Here is a 21,932-nt window from a genome sequence, read left to right on the forward strand (position 1 = left end):
CTGATAAAATGACTAAAAAATAAACACAGAGAGCGAGATCAAACCTGATCTCTTAACACAATAACTACGATAAAAGAACAGACAACTCCAGCATGTTCTTGTGGATATAGATCCTCACGCCACACGTTCACCCGTCACTGTTATCTTCCAGCAGCACCGTTCATTCACTGTAAAATCTGAAAAGTTTACTTTAATTTAGAAATCTAGGAAACCAATTGCCTTAAAATGTAAATGCCATTAAACTTGAGCCCAGGCTTTTATTTGCTTGAATCATTGAACTCAGCAGGGTTTTGGTTCCTTTCACATAAAACTGTTGCTCAGCAGAGATGAGAAATTACTTATTTAACCCTTTGAAACCAGGGCACATTGGCTTTATTCATTGATTTATTCAGTCAATACAAAAACATGGGAAGAAGGTAATGAGCAACAAAATAACAAATGACCCAGAAACTAGCAAGAAATGTGTTAAAGGACAGAAAAATAACCTGAAAATCTGACAAAAAACCCCAACACACACACAACACACACACACACAACACACACACAAAGAAATGAGAGAGTAAAATAAACAAAAAATACAAAGTGAGAAATAACCTTTTTTTAAAGACTTATGCTTCAGCTGAGTTTCAGTCCTTTCACCAGCAGGTGGCGCTTTGTTCTGTCTCATCTCTAAATACTGGCACCATGTGCTGCTGAGCATGATGGGAAGAAAACCATAATATCTTAAATCTAAAAAAAATATCTTTAAAAAAAACCTTTAGATGTCAGCAGCAGCACACACACTCACACACACAGTCACACTCACACTAACACACTATCACTAACACTCACACACACACACACACACACACACACAGTTAATTATACGAGTCTCCTTTCTTCTGAGCAACACTGAGGTCATTTAAGAGAATTAAAACTGAAGCAGGTGTGAAAAAAATGTGAAAATTAACCTAAAAACCTGAAAGAAAAAATAATGGAGATGTCTTTTTGGACTGAAGTGTCTTTAGTTTTAGTCTTTGTCAAGTTTGGTTCTGGACACTGAGATGTGTCTTTTTCTGACTTTCCCAAAATTAACCCCACAACAAAACAATAACAACACAACAAAACAACACAACAAAACAACGCAACAAAATACAAGTATATACAACAACAACAACAAAACAAAACAATAACACAATAAAACAACAACACGGTAAAATACAACATAAATACAACACAAAACACAACATATCAACTCGATAAAAAAACATAACAAAAAAACCAAACCAATAAAGCAACACAATAAAAGAACAACATTAAACAACAAAATAAAACACAACATAACAAATCACAACAATAAGACAACAAAAACACCGTGTGAAACGTGAATAAATACATTAGATATATTTTCTTAATGTTTGTTGCTCTGAGTTTAGAAAGAAATATTTCCCCCCAAATCAAAACAAAGCTGCTCAGATGAAAATGTCGTAACTCGGCGGCTGCGGTTCAGGTTTCTGCTGGAAACGACAGCGAGCTGATCGGTTTGGCTTTAATAAAACAGCAGCTCTCCTCCTCAGGGGCGACGCCGCAGCAGTGAGGACAAATCAATCTTTTCACAGCATCCGTTCCTTTGAGCTGATCCACATAAACATCTAACCTCACAGACATTTAGATTTTTGACACTTTTTTAAATCTGCTGTCCGTTTCTCTGTGACTGTTTGAGTGCGTGCACGCACATTCGGCTGCTTTTTTTGTCCGACCCACAAAACGTCTTCAGTGCAGCAGCATTCATCACATTTAACCCAGAGTCCTAAAACGCTGGGACGCCGTGTAAAACAAGAACAAAACCAGAGTGCAAAGATTTGCAAATCCTATTTAACCTAATTTCAGTAGAGTACAAAGACAAGATTTCAAATCTTTGAAATTGCTAAAGTGAATCTCTGCACACCTGAACGTGTGACAGGTGAAGGAGGGTGCAGTTTAGAAACAAACTAGATATTAAATGTTAAAACTGACGGACGTTATTGTTTTTTGTAAATTCACTCTGAAGTATTCAGACCCCTTCCTCCTAGCTCATGAATGTATATATGTATATATATATTATTTTTTTATTTCTTAACTCATTACCAGGTGATTTTCTTATACTTTTTCTAATTTCTTGCTAATTTTGGGTCATTTTTTCTGAAACCGACTTGCCTAGGTTTTAAAGGGTTTTTTTTTAAATTTTTTTTTTATTTATTTATTCATTTTTTAGCACTAACTAGTATTTGCCCTCGTGATACTTGCTTTTCTACCTGATACTTTGTCTCTCTTCTCCATGTCTCTCATTGCTTTGCTCTGTATATGTATGTATATATATATATATATATATATATATATATATAATTTTTTGATATCGGCAGAAATCAGCATGTTTTACTTATTCAGATATTTCATTTTAAGCCAACATCTGCCTGCTGACACACTGATATTATTGTGCATCACTGTTGATAACATCTTGGGTTTGGGACCCTCAGATGTGAACCGTAAGTTTAGAAACTGTAATAACAAACTAAAAAAACAAAAAGTTCAGTTTTCTATCTTTATAAATTTATTTCACCTTCAGTTGATTCTGCATTATGATGGCGACTCAGGACATAAAATGCGTCATTCTGGCTGCACTAAAAAAGCAGCTCATTTCGAGATAAACCCGGGATCGACCTTTAGACGACGGCACGCTCAGTGTCGGCGGCGAAGACTCACAGTCGATCCATACTTCATAACAATGTGATTTTTGATCAAAGTTGGGTAATTTCAAAACAACGTCAGCAAACAAAGGATTTGCTCACTTGAAGAACATCTGCACAGACGTCAGTTCAACTGTGGTGAAGTTTGACGTCTAAATTGTGCTGGTTCTTTCCTCTGAGGAAACTGAGCCAAAGTGTCCGAAGCTTTGGAAGCGAATAAATCAGATCATCGTTTTTTATGTGACCCCGTCCTGCTGTCTGTGGAGCGGAGGGGGACACGTTACATGGAAAGCTGCAGAACTGAGGCACCGCTCGCGTAGTAACCACAGGGTCATGATGACAAAAAATAAAAAACAGGAGGATTGCATCCCCTTAACTGAAGTTTGTGTCTCTGAAAGTCTGGTTGTTGTTGTCGCTTCAGCCGCTGATTCCAGAAATTGTTTCCTATGGATGTCATAATCCACGCGCTGCTGTGTGATCTCTCGGACGAGTTTCCTCTACATGACAGCTTTATTAAAATGCTGTTGTGGTCCTGCAGATCCAGATCCACTGTGAGGCATCCAAGAGTTATTCCACTTGGCACTGATCCTCTTGCCTGGATTACCTGTCTTAAGTCTGTCAGAGCTCATAAAAACTCTTGTGTCTTCTACAACTGGACTCCATTTTGGTGAACTTTGTTCTGACAAAGCCCATTTCTTTTTTAGGGCTTAACTGTCTTTAGCTTAACTGTATTTCAGCCCTAAAGTTCAGCTGACGAGTTCATCAGTCAGCCCCGATAGCTGGTGGTGATGTTTGATTACAGCTGTTTGCATGAAGTCCAGAAAAAATGTGAACTGCGCATGTTCACAGTAATAATTATGAATACAGTAGTTATTTTTGCATTTTTCAGAAGAGTTATAGAGTGCTGTAAATAAAAACAGAGCAAAGCAATGAAAGACATGCAGAGGAGAGACAAAGTATCAGGTAGCAAAGCAAGTATCACAAGGGCAATTAATTGTCAGTGCAAAAAATAAATAAATAAAATACAAATAAATAAACACATTTATCCTCTGAAGGGTAATAATAACTTCAGACAGAAAGGAGCCAAAAAACAGACAAACATACACAACTCTTGTTGGACTTGTTGAGTGGCCCTACAAATAATTAAAGTAGTGCAAATAAATTAAAAAAGGTGTTTAAAAATAAATAAATAAATATGAAGAATGAGAAAAAATAAAATGTGAAAAAATATAATGAATTGATGCTGGTCGGATTTTCTAATGTGATTTGGTAAATTGTTCCAACAATTTGGAACGGAAATTTGGGAAAAAGTTTTCCTGTTCTTGTATAATCCCACATGACAAAATAATTGATTGGACGATTTGATTGATTGAGCTTTACCTTCTTAACCCTTTGAAAACTGGAGCGTCATCACTTTTCTCTGCTGTTTTCAGACATCTTTCACAAGTATTTAGATCTTTGAACTTCAAATTTGTGGCAGTTTCTCTCAAAAAGATGGGAAAAAGGGTAATGGGCAACTTGGAACAACAAATTACAAGAAAAGAAAAAGAAAAAAATAGATTTAGAAAAAATAGTCTTTTTAAAAGTTAGAGAAAATGTCCAGAAAACTGTGATAATAATATAATATATAATATAATATAATATAATATAATATAATATAATATAATATATATAATATAATATATAATATAATATAATATAATATAAATTATAATATAATATAATATAATATAATATAATATGATATACTATTTTATAATTTCATAACAGATATTTTAGATTATTTTACAGAATTACTATAATTTTTTAAACAGTTTTTAGGTAATTTCCTAATTTTATTATTTTTTACATTTTATTTATTTATTTTACTTTTTTAACTTTAAGGTAATTTTCTTTATTATTATTATTGTTATTGTTATTATTTTAATTTCTTGCTTATTTGGGGGTCATTACTTCTTAATAAGTTCTTCATGACCTTCTTCTTCTTCTTTTTTTTTTTTTTTTTTTAAGAAATCAAGCCAATTTGCCCAGGTTTTAAAGGGTTAAAGATGCACTAAAATCAGTCAGTCTTGCAGTACATTTTTAAATTAATAAGAAATCACTAAGCTTCATGAAGGATTTATAGTTAACTTTCTTAAAAGGAGCTGGTTCCACTGTGCCGTCGTGTCAGAGGCTGCAGTTTATCCATACTGCATTTTACAGAGACTACTCTCATTTATGTGAACTAGCGCAGTGCCTGGCCTCTGCCTGTAACTGTACCCCGAAAAAACAACAAAAGGTCTCCAAAAGCACTAAAAAAATATGGTACTTATTGTGTACTTCCACTTCAGGGGACATAAGTGTACTACAATGTTTACCTAACAAAAATATGTTACTGCTTATGTTGCAGATTCAGCTTTTACTCACAAAATACAACGATTAAAATAGGGATCATTATTGCTTATTGAATTATCCAGTATTAAAAACACAAGTGAAATACACTAAGCAGATATATTAATTTCTAGATAGATGCAGTATAATGTGCATTTAGTGTGGAGCCACAGGGTGCTATTTGCTTGTGTGTTTTTATTAATATTGAAAATGTCAGGTGTCAAAACTGCACCAAATTAGACAATACGCAGACACACACAGTAAGGGTTAAATTTATTAGCTGCCGCACGACTCCACGGTCTGGTTTGACTTCAAAACATCTAAAGCTGTGTTTGACATGCTGGGGTTCATGCCATCCAGAAATAATACCGGGTTGGTCCACAGCGAGAAGCAAAGCAGCACTTTATGTCCCGCGTGGTGAGCGGCCTGCCGGCAGCAAATAAACCTGATATGTTTTAACAGAGAGGCAGTCAAAGCCGCAACCTCACCATGTTCTCATTTCACAGCTAATTTAAACACCCGCGTTCGTCTGTGTCTGTCAAGAATACAACATCAGCGCTTTTTCGTGGCATGATACTGTCTGGAGAGAAAAATACACATTTTTCCTCTTACTCGTGGTGCTTTTTTATCGGTGTAGATCATTTTTGGTGTGAGCAGCAGTGTTAAAGATATCGGCTGTAGAGATGTCTGCCTTCTCTCCAATATAATGACACTAGACAGCACTCGGCTTGTGGTGCTTAAAGCGCCGAAGAAAAGGAAAGAAAAAATAAAAACTGTCCAGTAGTGTCTTGGCTGAGCGGTAATCGTTTTTGATACAAGCGTCACCTTTTTTAATGAATCCATGTAAAAATGTCCTGTCACCAGCAGCGGGCGTGCCCCGATGTTTCTGTACCATAATCTAAATTAAAAAATCTTCAGAAATTAATCTTTAGTTGACAAGCTGCACAGTTGAGTGCTGTTTTTTTCACTGTTAACTGGTGGATTGAACACTTTGATTTTTTGAAAAGAAGCTGACAGAGACTTTGGAAATGACTTCTTTATTTTAGACCGTCATTGCGTAGCCTCTTTTGGATTCTAGTAAATTAATAATTTTCTGTAGAGACCGCACCAAAAATGTTGCTTTTTAAAGGGAAACCGCCAACAAATCTGAGTTGAAGCAGAAATTTTCTTTATATGAAGATAATGCAAATTTTGTTAATTATTTCTACCATATCTTTTCAATAAATGTTGATTTTTCAACATGTTTGACATGTTCGGATCACACTGAAACTTTTCAGCTTTGATGTTGGATACCTTTGCACAGCGGGGCCTGTGGCTACTAATTCATTTTAAGTCATTTTTAATTACTTAATAGGCCTAGCTGTGAAGTTTGTGGATATGTAGCACCTGAATTTGTTAGTGAAAACATATTTTATTATTAATAAAATACCCCCCATAGATGGTGCCTATGTCTACAGCCAATATCTCCAATGGTCGACAACGCACACCAAAACAATCTGGACTGATAAATAACGTTATAATAACGTTATTTAGAGGAAAGATATCTATTTTTTATGTTTTGGGGTGAACTGTCTCTTTAAGAGCCTCTGTTTCCTCCTGGATGTCTAGATGTGCGACGGCCAGGCGTCCTGAACTTTGACCACGTCCAACACAGATGGCCTCGGTCCAGTTTTCTTATTAGCCTCCTTTAGAAAGTGCGTGTGCTGCCGACAGAGCGTCCCGTCCCCACCGAGAGGGCTGCAGATTCTCCCCGTTTGTCCAAAATGAAATGAGAAATCTCCTTCACATGTTGAACAAACATTGAAGTACAGTCAGGAGAGGATCCTCAAAATGTCAAAATGTTTGAGACACATCAGATCGACATTTAACCTTCTGAAACCACAGCTTTTCAAATCATGTTTTTATGAATCGCTCATCTGTCATACTCTGTAGCTACCAGTAAAGACACCTGAGTCATGTCCCCGGTATTGTTTTTTTAAATTTGGGAGTTTTGATGGCTTGCAGTTGTTTACATAGTTAGGCACAACTGACGTCGGGGGTTTATAGCAGGGCTCAGCAACCTTTACTACCAAAAAGAGCCATTATGGGCCAAAAAAACAACAAACAAAACAAACACACACACACACACACACACACACACACACAAAGCACAGACCATATTGGAGTCTTAAACTGACGCAATACTGAGAGGCTGAAACCGTCTGTTTCCTTCTGCTGCTGTGTATCATTAGAAGTATCACATGTGAGGGCTGATGACTTCATTAGGTGAGTTTCCATTACAGATCTGCACAAAATTTCAGCGATGTTTTCCAAATGTCGATAAAACACAACTTTGAGAAGGCTGCGTTTCCACTGAATAGTGGAACTGGGAGTGTAACTATGTGCAGTTGCATATCTGTCATTGTTGTTCAGGCTGTTGTGTTTTTATTGTCATGTGTGAATATAGTTTTTGTTGTAAGTGTGGAGGCATTATCTGTGCAGCGCTGAGTCCAAGACTGATTTCCCCTTCAGGGACTATAAAGTGTATCGTATTGAATGATGTCGATAACGTTCCAGTAACCATGGCGATGGATGTTCAAAACATTAGCAGCTTAATTTCTATTGCAGCCACCACACTAGCCGTCGTAATTTCCAATCCAAGGCCACACAGGCGTGATATGCGAGCGATAATGGATAGGTAAGTCCCTTTATGTGGGAGCAGCCACGTTTTAGGGATTTCTTGGAGGTGATAGTCCACGATTGTGGACTCACAACTTGCAAATGATCCGCTTTACTTTTGAAGAGTTATGCGATGCAATAACAGCTCTTGTAGCTCCTGCTGCATCACGCCTGAGAGAGTCATTTCCTACCGACAAGCACACAGCTTTAGCCATAGTTTTGCGAAGTATGGCTTTTTCATATCGCCTGATATACCACCTTGTGTGAGCGTGAAAATTTTTCTGCGATAATTAGGACTTTTTTCAAATTTGACATGCTTCCATTAGGCATATTTCATATTGGCAATTTTCAATTTATCCATAATGTATACTGAAGGATTTGAAACAGCATTTAAACCATTGTGTTCACAGGTTTATTGATACAACTGATAAGCTGTTTTATTCATCAAATAAATAAGAAACAAATACGGTTTTGCATATTTGTCCATAACATGAAAATATTAAATAAACAAATCTGCCACAAGTGCAGATTCTGGCCTTCTTAATAACCTAGCCTGGTACCTCGAATACATCTTAATTGCACCTGTGTTACATAATTTTTTTGTGAAAATCAGGTTTGTCGGTTATATAAATAAATAAAAAAAAAAAACTTCAATCTCTCCAGTGAGTATGGTCAACAACAACAAAAATGATGTAACTGCATGAGCTGCTACACATTTGTGATTGAAAACATTTCCTTTATGATAAAAAACCTCAAAGTTTATCACAGGACATTCCTTAAAGAGCTTTAATGCCTCCGTTGCCCCATAAACCTGACAGACACCCCTCAATAAAAACCAAAGAGCCAATACATTTTTAATTAAAAGCCTCAAACTAATCCTTAAATGGAAACCCACAGTCATTCATGAAAAACAGGGTCAAAAAGCAATGTTCTGCTATTTTTATTTTTATTGGTTTTCCTTTAATCAGAAAGGAAAAGGTCTACAGGGCTATAAAACTGAGGGGCTCTGTTTCCCTAAACGCTTTATGAGTGATTTCAGATTCAGCAGGGCCGAGGTTTTATTATTTTTAATAAATAGGTTTTGGGGCTTACAAATAGTACACACACACACACACACACACACACACACACACACACACACACAGAGACTAAGTAAAGGAAGATGTGGGATTCAGTGTATGCCCTTTATGCCGTTGTTTTTATATTTTTCATAAAAACCTGTTTTTTTGGTGGGATTTCAGGCTAAACACATTTATTTACAGTAGTGTGACATGACACATTACTGTAAATGAAAGCTGAATTAGATGTTTTTTAATGTTTATTGGATGAAAAATAGATCAAACTGTCAGCAGCTCCTGCTTTGGTGGTTCAGAAACAATCTGATCAGATCGGATCAACTCTTCAAAACGGGTGCTTAAAGAAAAAAGGGATTCTGAAATCAGATTAGATCATATAATAATCCACTCCTGTTGTACTTACAGCAGCACTATATATTATACTGAACCCATACCTGCACTTGTACTGTTACTCATGATCATCACTTTCAATACATATCTTAACATAACAGTGTCTGCAGTGATTACTTTTGTTTAGTACTTACCTACTTTTTTATACTTTTTCTCTTCTTTTTCTTGTGTACTTGCATGTTTAACCCTGGGGGTCTGGGAGAAATGGCATAACAGTCCTGTATATGTCCCGTAGATATGACAGAATTGGCAATAAAGTTGACTCAGAGATGCTCTGCACCATTGTGGTGAAGATGCTGAGCCGTATGGCAACACTCTCGATTTACCGTTTTTCCCGTTGGACCACTTCTTGCTATGACGACAGCAGTGCATGTAGATGCAGCCGCCTGTAGCTTCTCAAATCCAAGGATTTGAGGACCAGAGGGGAGAAACCAAACTGAAGGTGCATGATGAAGAGAGGGAGGTGAGCCGGCATCAGGGCGAGGCTGACCTGACTTGGACCGAGAGCTGTTCCTCTACCAAGCCTTCTTCTGTCTAATGTCCGCTCGCAAGAGAGTGAAGTGGATGAGATGTGACTGAGACTCGCTCAGCGGCAGGGGATCAGAGACTACTCCGCGCACATCTTCACAGAGACATGGTTAACCCCTAACATCCCGGATGAACTTGTTGCACTTGATGGGCGGACCTTGTTGGGAGCCATAAGGACACAAGACTCTGATGCAAAATCAAAAAATGCACTACAGGAACTGAATGATGCCATCAGCAACATCACCGCCAAACAACCGTATGGAATCTTAATAGTAGCTGCTGATTTTAATCAACTCATCCTTCAACTTCAAAGATTTAAACTTTTTTAAACATTTAAAAAATGACTAATAAATCTACCTTCTACCTTTATCTACATCCCAACCCTCACCTATATGCTCATGAGCTTTGGGTAGTTATCATAGACTGTAGTATATAAAGATGGATGACACATCCCCATTTACCCACGCTATGCGTAGGTGATGTTAAAATATTTGGGATACGGCTACTGCCATCTTGTGCTCGTGATGTCATTCGGAGCTTGAATCTGAGCGTTGGCGTGTACTTTGAGTTTTTAGTTTGGACTATGTCCCATACAATAACATGTAGGGGTGGGCTTTATGACCTATACTGCAGACAGACAGCAGGGGGTGACTTTGGGGGAGATGTCATGTTGTCCGTCTTTATATACAGTCTATGGCAGTGACCAAAAGAAGACTTTAGATAAAAGCGCCCAAATTGGATTTCCTCAACCTTAGAGCTAAGATAAGGAGCTCCAACATGTTCCCATCCCAAATCGACACGTTGCCGCTTTGCTGTGGTCTCATTCATGAAATGTGAGCAGAATGAATGAGTGTGTGAAGTGTTGGCACAGGGAAAATGTGTTAGCGCTGATCTTTTTGTAAGTACTGAAAAATCTACACCTGCCTCTGACCACTCCTAGAGCTTGTGTAAATAAGGAATATAGATAAATATTGCTGGTCTTTATTAGAAATTACAGTTTTGATTTGTTTTTTGCTCTGTTATGTTCACAATGCACAGATGCCTTTGAAACATGCAAGTTAAACAGGACAAAAGAGCAGATATATAACACATTTAGATAAATTCTGTGTTCTGTCTAGATGTTTAGTACAATTTGGAAACGCAGTACTTTCTTGGTAAAAAAAACAAAACAGAGGCTTTTTGTACAATTATCCATGCTGGAAATGCAGCAGTGTGTCCATAAAAACACATGCTTTCCATGCCACTACCCTGATAATGAATGCAGCAATGTCTTAGTACAAACAACAGCTTTTTGTAGCAATACTCTGGCAGGAAATGCAGCAATATCTTAGTAAAAATACATGCTTTTTGTGGCCCCACCTCGGCAAGAAATGCCAGCCCGTCCTCACTCTGAACTCACATTTGTTGCCATCACAGTAACGGTATCCCGCAGCGTAAACAGCTGACGCGGAAAAATACCTAAAACATCATAAGCAGATGCATAAGGTCACTGACAGAGCGCCACCATGTGACGAGTTGGGATGAGAACTTGTTGTGAAACCCGACTCTCGCTTCCATGCCTACCAATAAATAAGAACCGACCTCAACTCATCTGAGAGCACAGACAAACCTGATATAGATGAGCAGAGCTGAAAGACCAGGGGGTGAAACTAAATTGCTCAAAGAAGCAAATTTGTTGCGAAACGAAAATGATCTGCTCGATTTACCGCGCATGTAGTGGTCTGCAGATGTTTGGCCAGCTTTCCTCATTTCAACATCACAGAAGTACTCTAAATGAGGCCTGAAAAGCTCAGGCATAGGCTCCTTAGGAACACAAGTAGTGTCCCAGTTCAGAGGCTGGATCCCCCGAGGCCCTGATTTCTGGGCCAGGTGCATCATAAAGTCATGGGACTTGTTTAGATGGGGCCAACAAAGTATCGAGCGACCGGAGTCTTTACCTATAATTTCTTAAATTGTCACATTTTAGGTGAGCTTGTGTAAACTCACAACATCAGGAAGTATTAGTCAGCTCGTATTCACCAGGCATTTGTGTTTAAACAGCCAATAAAACTAATTGAAAAGCAACTGCATCATAAAAAAAACCTGCTGAAAGCAAGATGCTGTTTTTCCCTGTTGGTGTTTTGTGGTGGTATTTTGTTGATGACAAGGTGTTCCAGATGTATGCTTTTAATGGCTGTGTTTACCTTTGAACTGCAGCCTTTTTTGCCAGCCATACATCCTGTGCTCCAGTGAAAAGGCTCAGTCTGATTTTACGAGTTGAAAAACACCCAAAAGCCCCATTAGCACCGGTCTTATTTCGGGACACAGAGCAGCCTGACCTGGTAGACAACACACCTTCACGGGCCAAGTTCTCCAGACCATCCGGCTCCTGTGCTGGGACACAGCGAGAGCCTGAAAACATTCTGTAACGTGTTACGCGATGTGAACTTTGTCCTTAGACGCAGCTTTAACGAGCTCTTCACGTCTGGACGGTGTTCTTTAGCAGCTCATTTTCTTCTCCCCGGTGGCCGGCGTCCCACCACTTCCACATCTGCAGCCAAACTGGCGCTCGTCCTCACACCTTGGCCATCCAACGTCGACCTCCGCCCAAATACAACTGTTAGTCAGTAAAGCCTATTTTTGATATCTGGAAAGAACAATCTCTGTATACGAAAATTAAAGGCAGATCTTGGACCTCGCTCGGGCACATGGGTGTAATTTTGTTTGGGAAAGAAATCCAACGAGCAGTATTTGGAAGGTGAGCCTGAACCAAATTGTCTGTTCTTCCATTGTTTGTGATGCTGGTGCACTTTACACCAAATGATCCCACTTGAAACCCTTTGAAGCCTGGATCAGATTTCGTGTGCTAACCTTAACCCTTTCACAAGATTGAAACCTGAGCTCATCGGTTGGATTTTTTTCAAAAACACGAGGAAAAATGCAACGACCAACTTGACAAGAAATGTCCCACAAAATGCAAGAAATTAGTAAAACAGGACATTCTTATCATAAAAGTGGGGCGGATTATTAGAAAATTATCGAAAAATAGGGAAAAATGTCCAGAAAACTTTATTTAAATTATAATAATTTTATATTTAAATATCGATCTACATATACATATCTATCTACTGAGAGTTTGTTTTGTTTCTTGTAATGTTTTTCACTGTATATATATAAGGCAAGGGAGCATTGACATTTGTTTAAATATGGATTAATGTGCATTTTGCTACTTATTAAAGTATTTATCAGTAAAAACAATGAGCCACATTAGTGTGATAGTCCCCCAAACGTAATATATTATACAAACACAGAAATATATTTTGCAGAGGCGCAATACCTTAATATAATAATTTTAATTCTTGGCTTTAATATCAGTACAACTCCTTTGTTTATTTTTTCATTTTTAGGCCATAATGTGTTATGACACTGGACTTTCACAATCAATTTCATCTCCTATTAGTTGGATTAATATGCAGGTGTTTTGCATTTTATCATCTTTGTTTTTCTACGTGGCATATTTTAGGGCTGACAGGATTAATAATCATCAACCATATTGGTTCTGGCCTCTCAAATGGAACATTTTATTGCTTTTTCTGTTTTATATGAGCGTTCATTAGATGTTAAGACTCAGACAGGAGATCCGCTCGCTGCATTAAAAGCTCACAGTAATCACAGGAGATCTTTGTCACAAAGCAGAACAAGCAATATAAAGATGCAAACATATTCATCTCTCAGGTGATTTTGATCTGCATGATTGAGAGTCAGTCCACTCTCAGATTGAACCAGATCTACACTTTAATGTTTGTACATTAGATTTAAAAATGAGGGCCCGTGTGTGTGTGCAGAGTCACCAAATTTAGCTTTACTTCTCTGGGTGTCTGTCTCCACTTTTTAACCTAAAACAATGCTTGGTCATTCTCTCAAAGGAACGAAAAATTGGTTGTGATAGCTGTGTTGTAAACACATGTTTGTTATGGGCATGTGGTTATTCTCTTTTTTAAAGAATAAACAAATGAAACCGAAAGAAACAGTGATCAGCGATGCATGTAGAAGAACATGTTCAGATAGCAACATCACTACATAACTGGATTATCCAGTTACCCAGTTAAACATCAAAAACAGCTTAAATGAGAAGTTGAAAAGGTTTTTTTTTATACGGAGCTGCTGGTTGGACTCTGACAAAGAGCAGAGCACCTCGACTCCCACGCACCTCGGCTGCTGTTTCTCTTTCTACATGTCTGAGGACTGTTGTTGACACGATGCATTCCCTCCACGCTGCTTTTAAACATCACAACAACAGGAAATACCTCACCGAAGCTTAATTCTAATCTTAACCTTTAAACAAAGTCCTAAAACTTAAATAGGCCCCACAGTGCAGAAAAGCTCTCAATACAACGACTGGACTGCTCTTTGCCCAACCAATAACTGTTGCTAAAGATGTATGATGCTTTTCCGTGTCCTTCCTGCATACAGGAACTGCCATTTTGTGCTGGTGACATCATTAAGAGCCTCAGGGTGCTTTTCGTTATGTTAACTTATGTTTTCTCATCTCCTCTCTCCTCCAGTGGCCTGGAAATCATTCCCCTGCTCCATCATGAAGGATCTTACATCCGAAGAATTCACCTTAAGGAGACGAGGACAGAGGAGGCTTCTGGAGGAGCTTGGAGCGAGGAAACACAGGTGTGTCCTATCTTGAAGTCTTTAATCAAGTGGTGTGACCTCTGTGGTCCTTAAAGGTCACAGGGATGTTTTTTTTTTCTTTTGCCTTTGCTTTGCCATCTCATTCTCATTCCGAAGTCGTCAAATACCGCCGTTTTCACAGTGCTTTTGACGCCCAAAGCGTCCACATGACACACCACTGGATGGCTGCAGCTGATAACGCGGCCAGACAGAACCGTGCTGCAGGATGGCACCTTCTGTGGCAGCATGATTCGCGTGTGGTCAGCATCAGAGAAGAACACGGCTGAACGGAGCCTCTCATGTTTGCCAGCTGTGTTCTTAGCTGATGCCAACTGTCTGTGTTTCATGTTTTGCAGCAACTACGCTGCTGCCGGCAACTTAACGTACAGCCACATGGCATTTGGTGTCAGGATCTTGCACTGAAATCACTGCAAAAGCTTCTGTATTTTCTGTCTTCGGAATGAGAGCGGGCTGGTTTTTATAGGTGTGTGTGTGCGTGCGTGTGTGTGCGTGTGTGTGAGTGAAAACACTAAGCTGACTGCTGCCACATGCCTCATTAGGCAGCATGTGGGTAGGTGAACATATACAGGTGCCGTTTCAAGTCACGATGTGGTTCTTTCATCTACACTTGCAGGAAACTATACTTTATAGCTGCTATTCAAACTACACCGTAACTTTAGGGGAGACTTTTTTGGGGGGCGGGAGGGTACTGTACAAATGCACATGCATACTTGTGCCTGCCAAGGTGCAAAAAACATACCTTAAATACATTTCAAGTCATATTTTGAATATTTTGCCTAAGACAAACAAACAACTGAGAGAGAATTATCATATCTTCGTCATGTAGGTGCAAGGCTTTCAAAGTTCATTTTAACCTGAGGACAATCCAAGTGGTGTCTTTATTAAACCTGTGTAGCTTGTTAGTGTGCAGGCATTATTTTTTTGTACAACAAAGAAACACAGCCATTATTTACTGTTAAAATGATTTCTAAATTGCTCTTGGGTCTGAGTGAAGCATCCATGTTTTCATAGAAACTTGACTCATACGCAGAGACATGGAACGACATCGCAGTATATCTAGTTTAGACACAAATAATATGAAACTGTTAAGCCTGAATATGCATGCACATTGGCAAGTACTTTACTATTACCCTATTATTATTATATAACCTAAAGAAACAGAAAAATATACATTTGTAAAGAAAAAAATACAGTGACACCAAAAAATAACAATATTTTAGAGCTCACCCGACATATCGCACCCCGGCTACAGCCACCCTGCAATTCTCCTCTGAGTAAAACTGCGGATGTTTACTTGTAGCTGTAATTTGAAAGTCTCTCATTGTTTCCCCTCATTTCGGGTTTCTCAGACCCCACACTGCTGAAATTACATATTGACCTGAGTTACACATTCAGATATCTTATTGCACAGAGCAAAGATTGTGGATTTTGTGCCATATCACTTACACTGGAACTACATAAACAAGCGATTTCTTTTCAGCCAGCGCTGAGCTCAAACCTGTTTCCATGCACATCTGGGCACCTCACTGTTGTTTTTAAGACGGACTTGTAAAATCACCTAACAACCCAAACTAATTAACTTCCAGGTGGAAACAAAGCTTAAGAAAATAGTGCTGAACACATAACTATGCAGGTGTGTTTCTTTGCACATCCTTAATTAAGTTCAAACACCACACTGGAGCATCTTTAGACAAAAATAAATGCAGTTATAACTTTCACTGTGATGAACGGACCAAAAGTTTCTGCAGATTAATTTTGTGATGAAATGGATAGAAGCTGACAGCTGCCTGCAAAGAAGGAAAAGAAAATATGAAAGACAGTTTTGAAAAATGGCTGGGATGGCTGTGAGGTGAGTGCGGTGTGTAGTAAATAGGCTAAAATATGGATTTCATCTGTTCAGTTGTTGGAGAGAATGGACCATGCATTCCTGTTTAATCCTTGTCTGGAGAGTGTCAGTGTCTCTTGAACAACACAGTGTGTTGCAGTGTGACCTGCAGTATGAAGGTAAACTGGTTCTGGTAAACGGGTTCTGTAAGAAAATGTAGAATCACGAAATGTAAGCTCAGGTCCTCTGTCCGTCTCCTGGAACAGAGTCAGGAGATGCACGATGTTTCCTGTCAGCGCATTCTCATGCTGAAATCATATTTGTCCGCTCTGTTAGTGGTTTCTGCGTACAAGCGTGATGCCAAAACCCACCATCCAACTGGAGCACGTCTGGACGGCATCAGCTGAGAACGCGGTCGGACAGAGCTTGTGGTGTTGTTATATATTGGACGGCACCAGGCTTAAATTGACAAACCTAATCCCGTTTAATAATTAAGATAAATTAATGTTATCATGACAACATTCAGGATTAATATTACATTTAAAAAACAAATATTGGTCAGCAAACTGCATTTTCAGCTACAGTATATGTGCAACTTCTTTTGATGTGCTTGCCGAGGATAGAAGAGTAATTTTTAAAAGCCGACATCTAAGTGTTTTTAGGAAGCACAGCTGGACCTCATCATATTTATTTATTTATTCATTTTTAATTGATCAATAAAACCACAATAAACATACAACAACAGATTAAAACAGATTATGCAGGTGAGATAAAAACCCAAATAAAGTGTTTTGAAGCTATTTCACCTAAATGAACAATGCAAACAGTAATGAGGACAAATAACGAATGAAAGAAAAAAATTAAGCAAAAAAAAAAGATTTTTTTTTTATGCAATAAACATCAAGAAAAATAAAGTCAAAACATTATATAAGAAAATTAAACAATATAATTAGGTAAAAAAGCTAACATTAGGGGAAGTTTCCCGAATTAAAATGTCTACTACAGAGAAAATCCAGATACTACGGAAGCCCTGAGGGGCAAGTGAATTTTTTTTTTGCGATTTTTTTTTTTTTAACTTAGAAAATGGATCACCAGAAAAAAAAAATGTTCTTACTTGCCTCTCAGGGCTTCCATAACATACAGAACTCTTAAATTAAGAAAATATTAATTCATTTTGAAGCTCTGCACCACTAAGTAGGAACTGTCCCCTAGTGGTAAAATTCTTAGGCGGATGCAGATCATTTGCTTTTTGTGTACCATACTGGTGGACCCACAGTAACTATCTTTAGGTTTTGTCATAAAAATTGTTGCCAGATGTTGTCAGGGATTGTTGCTGGAAGCTGTTTCTTGTTTTGGATTTTGCTCCATCATCATGGCGTCGCAGTCAAAAGACAGTTGTTTTATTTGCAGTAGAGGTGGCCCTTATTGATTTCATACAGTTTCACTGGTTTTGATATTGTGAGTACAAATAATGTCAAATAATATTGATGTGCTGTTGTGCAGCTCGTCATGTTTTTTTCGCTGGCCTGTTTCAGAGGGCTGCAGTTTGCTAAGCAGCAGCACTGTTGTGAATATGAGGCCGGGTGGTGCTGACAAGCAACTTTCACTTAAAGTTAAAACGTTTTTGGATAATCAAAAGTCAGATGGCACCCCAACCACGAAAATGTGGTTCACACAGCATACCGATAAAACGAGTCCATCCTTACCTCCTCGTTCAGCAACTCAACATTATTATTATTTTTGCAGCTTTTCCCTTTATCTGACAGGGCAGCTATTAGGGTGAAAGGGGAAGAGAGAAAGGGGATGACATGCAGCGAAGGGTCCCTGCAGCAAGGACGTGTGTTTGCACATGGGGAGCAGGCTCTACCGGAGGAGCTCCCGGGCGCCCCCGGCTAATGGCTTTTAATTGTGGAGATACAGTTACAGAAGCAGGCAGCTCTGCCAACACATCTTAAATCATCATATATTGTCGCTTTACAGTGGACTTCTGCATCAACAGGTTACGCTGTAGGTGTCCCTCTCAAGCCCCCAGGAAGTGCACCAGGCTCTGATGAAAATTTTACATGGTGGCCAAAAGTGGAATTACACGGTGCGTCACGTGATTCATGCTGGCCCAAAAAGACTTTTCCTCACTGACTTTCATCAGGAAAGAGACGTCTTTAAATCAGTAAATAATTTTTTGGGAGCATCAAAACCCCTGCGTAATTACTCCTATCACTAGATTTAAACCATCTGGTTCGATAACATTCGAAAAGTTTAAACGAGCAGCAAGATTAAATATTTTAGACGGCCATTCAAGCTAGGGTTGCATATCCGCAAGTCAGTTGCTCCACCGGTGGAAGTTACCCGCTCGGGCACACTTGGTCGCGCTCGTCTGCCCTCGGCTGCCGTGAGTCTCCAGTGCACATGCTCTATGGGCCAAAATGAGCCTTTTCAGCTTCATGCACCAAAGAGCAGCTCTCATAGGAATGAATGAGGCCCCGCCCCCATGGCTGTATCCAGCCATCCCTATAATACATCCAAGACCCTACTGTGTGTGCTGGTGACATTCTGGGATGCCACGACTGTGATGTTAAGACAAGCACATGGTGGGATTAAGCTGCGTGTGGTTATGTTTAAACAACACAAACACATTGCAGCGCATGTAGATGCAGCAGCCTGTAGCTTGCTACTCTTTGCTATATTTTGCTATATTTTTCTATTTTTTCGACACCATGGCCCCTTCTGCTGAAGCATGAATTTACTACAATAGACAAGCACCTGTAAACATCAGCTCTAGGTGTCCTGCTGTGTGTCCTATTGATGTTCTGGGATGGCGCTTCCCTGATGTCAACAAATTCACACTGTGGGATGACCTGCACATGGTTTAGACAACACAAGCAAATGGCAACCAACGCTGGGATGTCAACAAATGCACATGCTGGCACAGGTGGTTATGCATTTGTTTGATCCATCCACAGCCCCTCCTGCCCACCCTATAGGCACCTTCATGCATTATGTCATTACTGGCAGTGTTTCAACCTGACTCCAATCAGTGGTGTATCGTGCGGACATGACAGGTTCCATCCAGCATTGTTCTCTACAGATTTTGACAGTCCGTGGATCATGCTACCAGGGCAGATGCCGCCGGTTTGACCGCCGGTGCATAATAACACCTCAAACAGTTCTGTTTTGCTGTATTCTCACCTGATGCCGTATAGCTGTGTTACATGTGGACCCAAAGGGTAGCTTTTTGCATTGGGATCTTGTGCCAGAAGCACTGTCACTGTTATGAGTTTGGAATGAGAATAGGTTTGTTTTGGCATACGAAAATGATAAACCCCGGACAGAAACCTTTTGTTTTCTTGCATGGACGCTTACCTTTGCTGCACCATCTGTGCATGTGTTTACTGCTATAAACAGGTGGCTGTTTGCTTGTGTGAAAGCTCCGAACTGGATTGATTTAAAAGAAAAAAAAATACCAGTAGCTCCAAGAACTTCTTTTTCCTCTTGTAGGCTGTGAAGTCTTCACTTAAAATGTAAAGCTGAATCATTTTCAACTCACGCACGATTCAGCACCGATGTTGTTGCTCTGCGGTAACGAGATCTCAGAGCGTAAACAGCTGACCTAAAACGTTGTAAATAGACAGAGCGGCGCCATGTGACGAGTTGGGCTCAGAACGTGTTGACTTTCAAATAGCCGTTCAGTCTGCATATAACCCAAAAGAGGAGTCCATCTTCATGAATCCACAGTTTTGAAAAGGCTTAGAAATTTAAACAATTATTAAAATGTTTGTCAGGCAGTTGTTCCACAGTTGATGTGCACTAACAGCGAAGGTTTGGCCCTTTTTCACCTGTGCCTCAACATGGGGTCCACTAACAGCAGGTACGTGTGTAGAAAATTACGCATCTTATACTCAGTTGACCAAAACAGGATTACAACCTTTAATTTTAACAATGGCTCGTTAAAGTTCAGAAATTTCAAAGAAGCTCTGTAATGCTACCAGAAGGCATTAATTAAAGGAAAACTCAAAAGTCAAAGAAATAATTGTGTGTAACTGCAAGTTTTAATGCGTATAATAACCATGTCACCGGTCCGAGCGCGTTTACACCTGACACCACTTTCCGGTTGGACGCAGAAGGTGGCTTCTGGCGTCATGCTAGTAGTTATAATAATAGCAATGATAATAATACATTTTATTTGTAAAGCGCTTTTAAGAGGAACTCAAAGACGCTGTATAAAAAGTAAAAATCAAGATAAACTAAAGTACATAAGCACATGCAGAATAAACAGTAAGAAAATCGAAAACAAAGAAATACCTGAACAATCACATATTAAAAGCTCATTTAAATAGGTGAGTTTTTAGGGATTTAGGGATTTAAATATGGGATGCCTATTTGATGAGTTCAGAGTGAAAAATGGGCAAAAAACAGGCAAAAAATCAAGGTCATGCATTTTTTGGGTAAAATATTTTTCTCATTGTCATCAATATCAAGTGGATACGGAGTTAAGTAGGCTTTTCATCCTGCATTCTCTTAGCCCAGGGTCAGCGCTGACCTGGGGGTAACTCCTCCACGAGCTCTGGGTTAAAGGTCAGTCCGAAAACATAAGTCATTTTAACACTGTAAAATTCTATCCTGGCCCCGTTTCACCCTGACATCTTTCAGCCTAGCAATTTTTTAGGGGATAACCCCTCAAATTCAAGGCTCTTCCAGCTCCAGAGCAGGGTCAGTTAGTCCTAAACTAAAGTCAGGGTTGGACTGTGTCAGAATTGTGTCAGTGTGGAGATTTTTTAGCGCCAGACTAACGAGCACTGGCACATAGAGCCCTAGGAGCATGGATAGGCTGCTGAAAGAATATTTATAGGAGCTCATACTTTAAATGTTGGTGAAAACTTAATGATTAGATCTTTTATGGGTCCCAGAGGAGTTATATAAAACTGGAAGCGACAGAAAATGTTTCGGATTAAGAAGTCTCTTGTTAACAGGATTATTAAATCCTAAACCATGTTTGCAATGTTGTTTTTATCCCAAATAAAACACACGAAAACAATTATAATTCCATAAAAATATTTAATCACGCAGGATGAACACAACCACGTTTCATATTCATTCAGTCCTTTGACCTTTAACCTGATCCTGCTGACACGGCACTTGTGCCAATGACAGGAAACAGTAAACATTTTCACAAATCAGTTTCCACCGGTTTGAGATTATTTAACTGGAATCCAGATGTGGGAGTCGCAACAAACACAATGTAATAATGGAAGATTAAAGGATTGAAGTATCAGCAACTCGTAAACAAGAGTCATGTAAACAAAGTTTCACAGTGCGTTTTCTGCATATAAAAACAGCTTTAAAAACCCAATTACAGATTTCATCATGGGTGAAGCATAAAAAGGTCATTTGGGGTTGAAATGATGACTTCTCACAGAAGCTTTGTCATGCTGGCAACAATAAAAACTGCACGGTTAAGGAGCAATTGGAAATAGCAACTAAACAACTGTCTGTTGTTTTGTTGACCAATTCACGCGGATGTTCTCTCTTTGTGGACTCTGTTTTCAGGTAAGGACAGTCTCTGACTTGCATAGTGTCTTTTCCATTTTCTTAGAACTGCCCAACTGTCTTGTGTGAACTATTATGCTAAAAAAAAAAATGTGTATGATCAGTAAGAACGTTTACATGATGCTAGAAAATTGTGAATTATTGCATTAGTCCCAC

The 21,932-nt window shown here is 39.0% G+C and overlaps 1 protein-coding gene across 1 annotated transcript in view; it reads left to right on the forward strand.

Moving 5' to 3' along the window:
• Positions 1-14,301: 14,301 nt before the first annotated feature.
• asip1 (agouti signaling protein 1) overlaps positions 14,302-21,932 on the forward strand; it is a 53,639-nt gene continuing 46,008 nt past the window's right edge. Inside the window, exon 1 of the mRNA XM_042498478.1 lies at positions 14,302-14,386. The gene's annotated coding sequence lies outside the window, so the exon portion shown is untranslated. The remainder of the gene's footprint in view (positions 14,387-21,932) is intronic.

The sequence above is a fragment of the Plectropomus leopardus genome, chromosome 2 (assembly GCF_008729295.1).
Source record: "Plectropomus leopardus isolate mb chromosome 2, YSFRI_Pleo_2.0, whole genome shotgun sequence".
NCBI lineage: Eukaryota > Metazoa > Chordata > Actinopteri > Perciformes > Serranidae > Plectropomus > Plectropomus leopardus.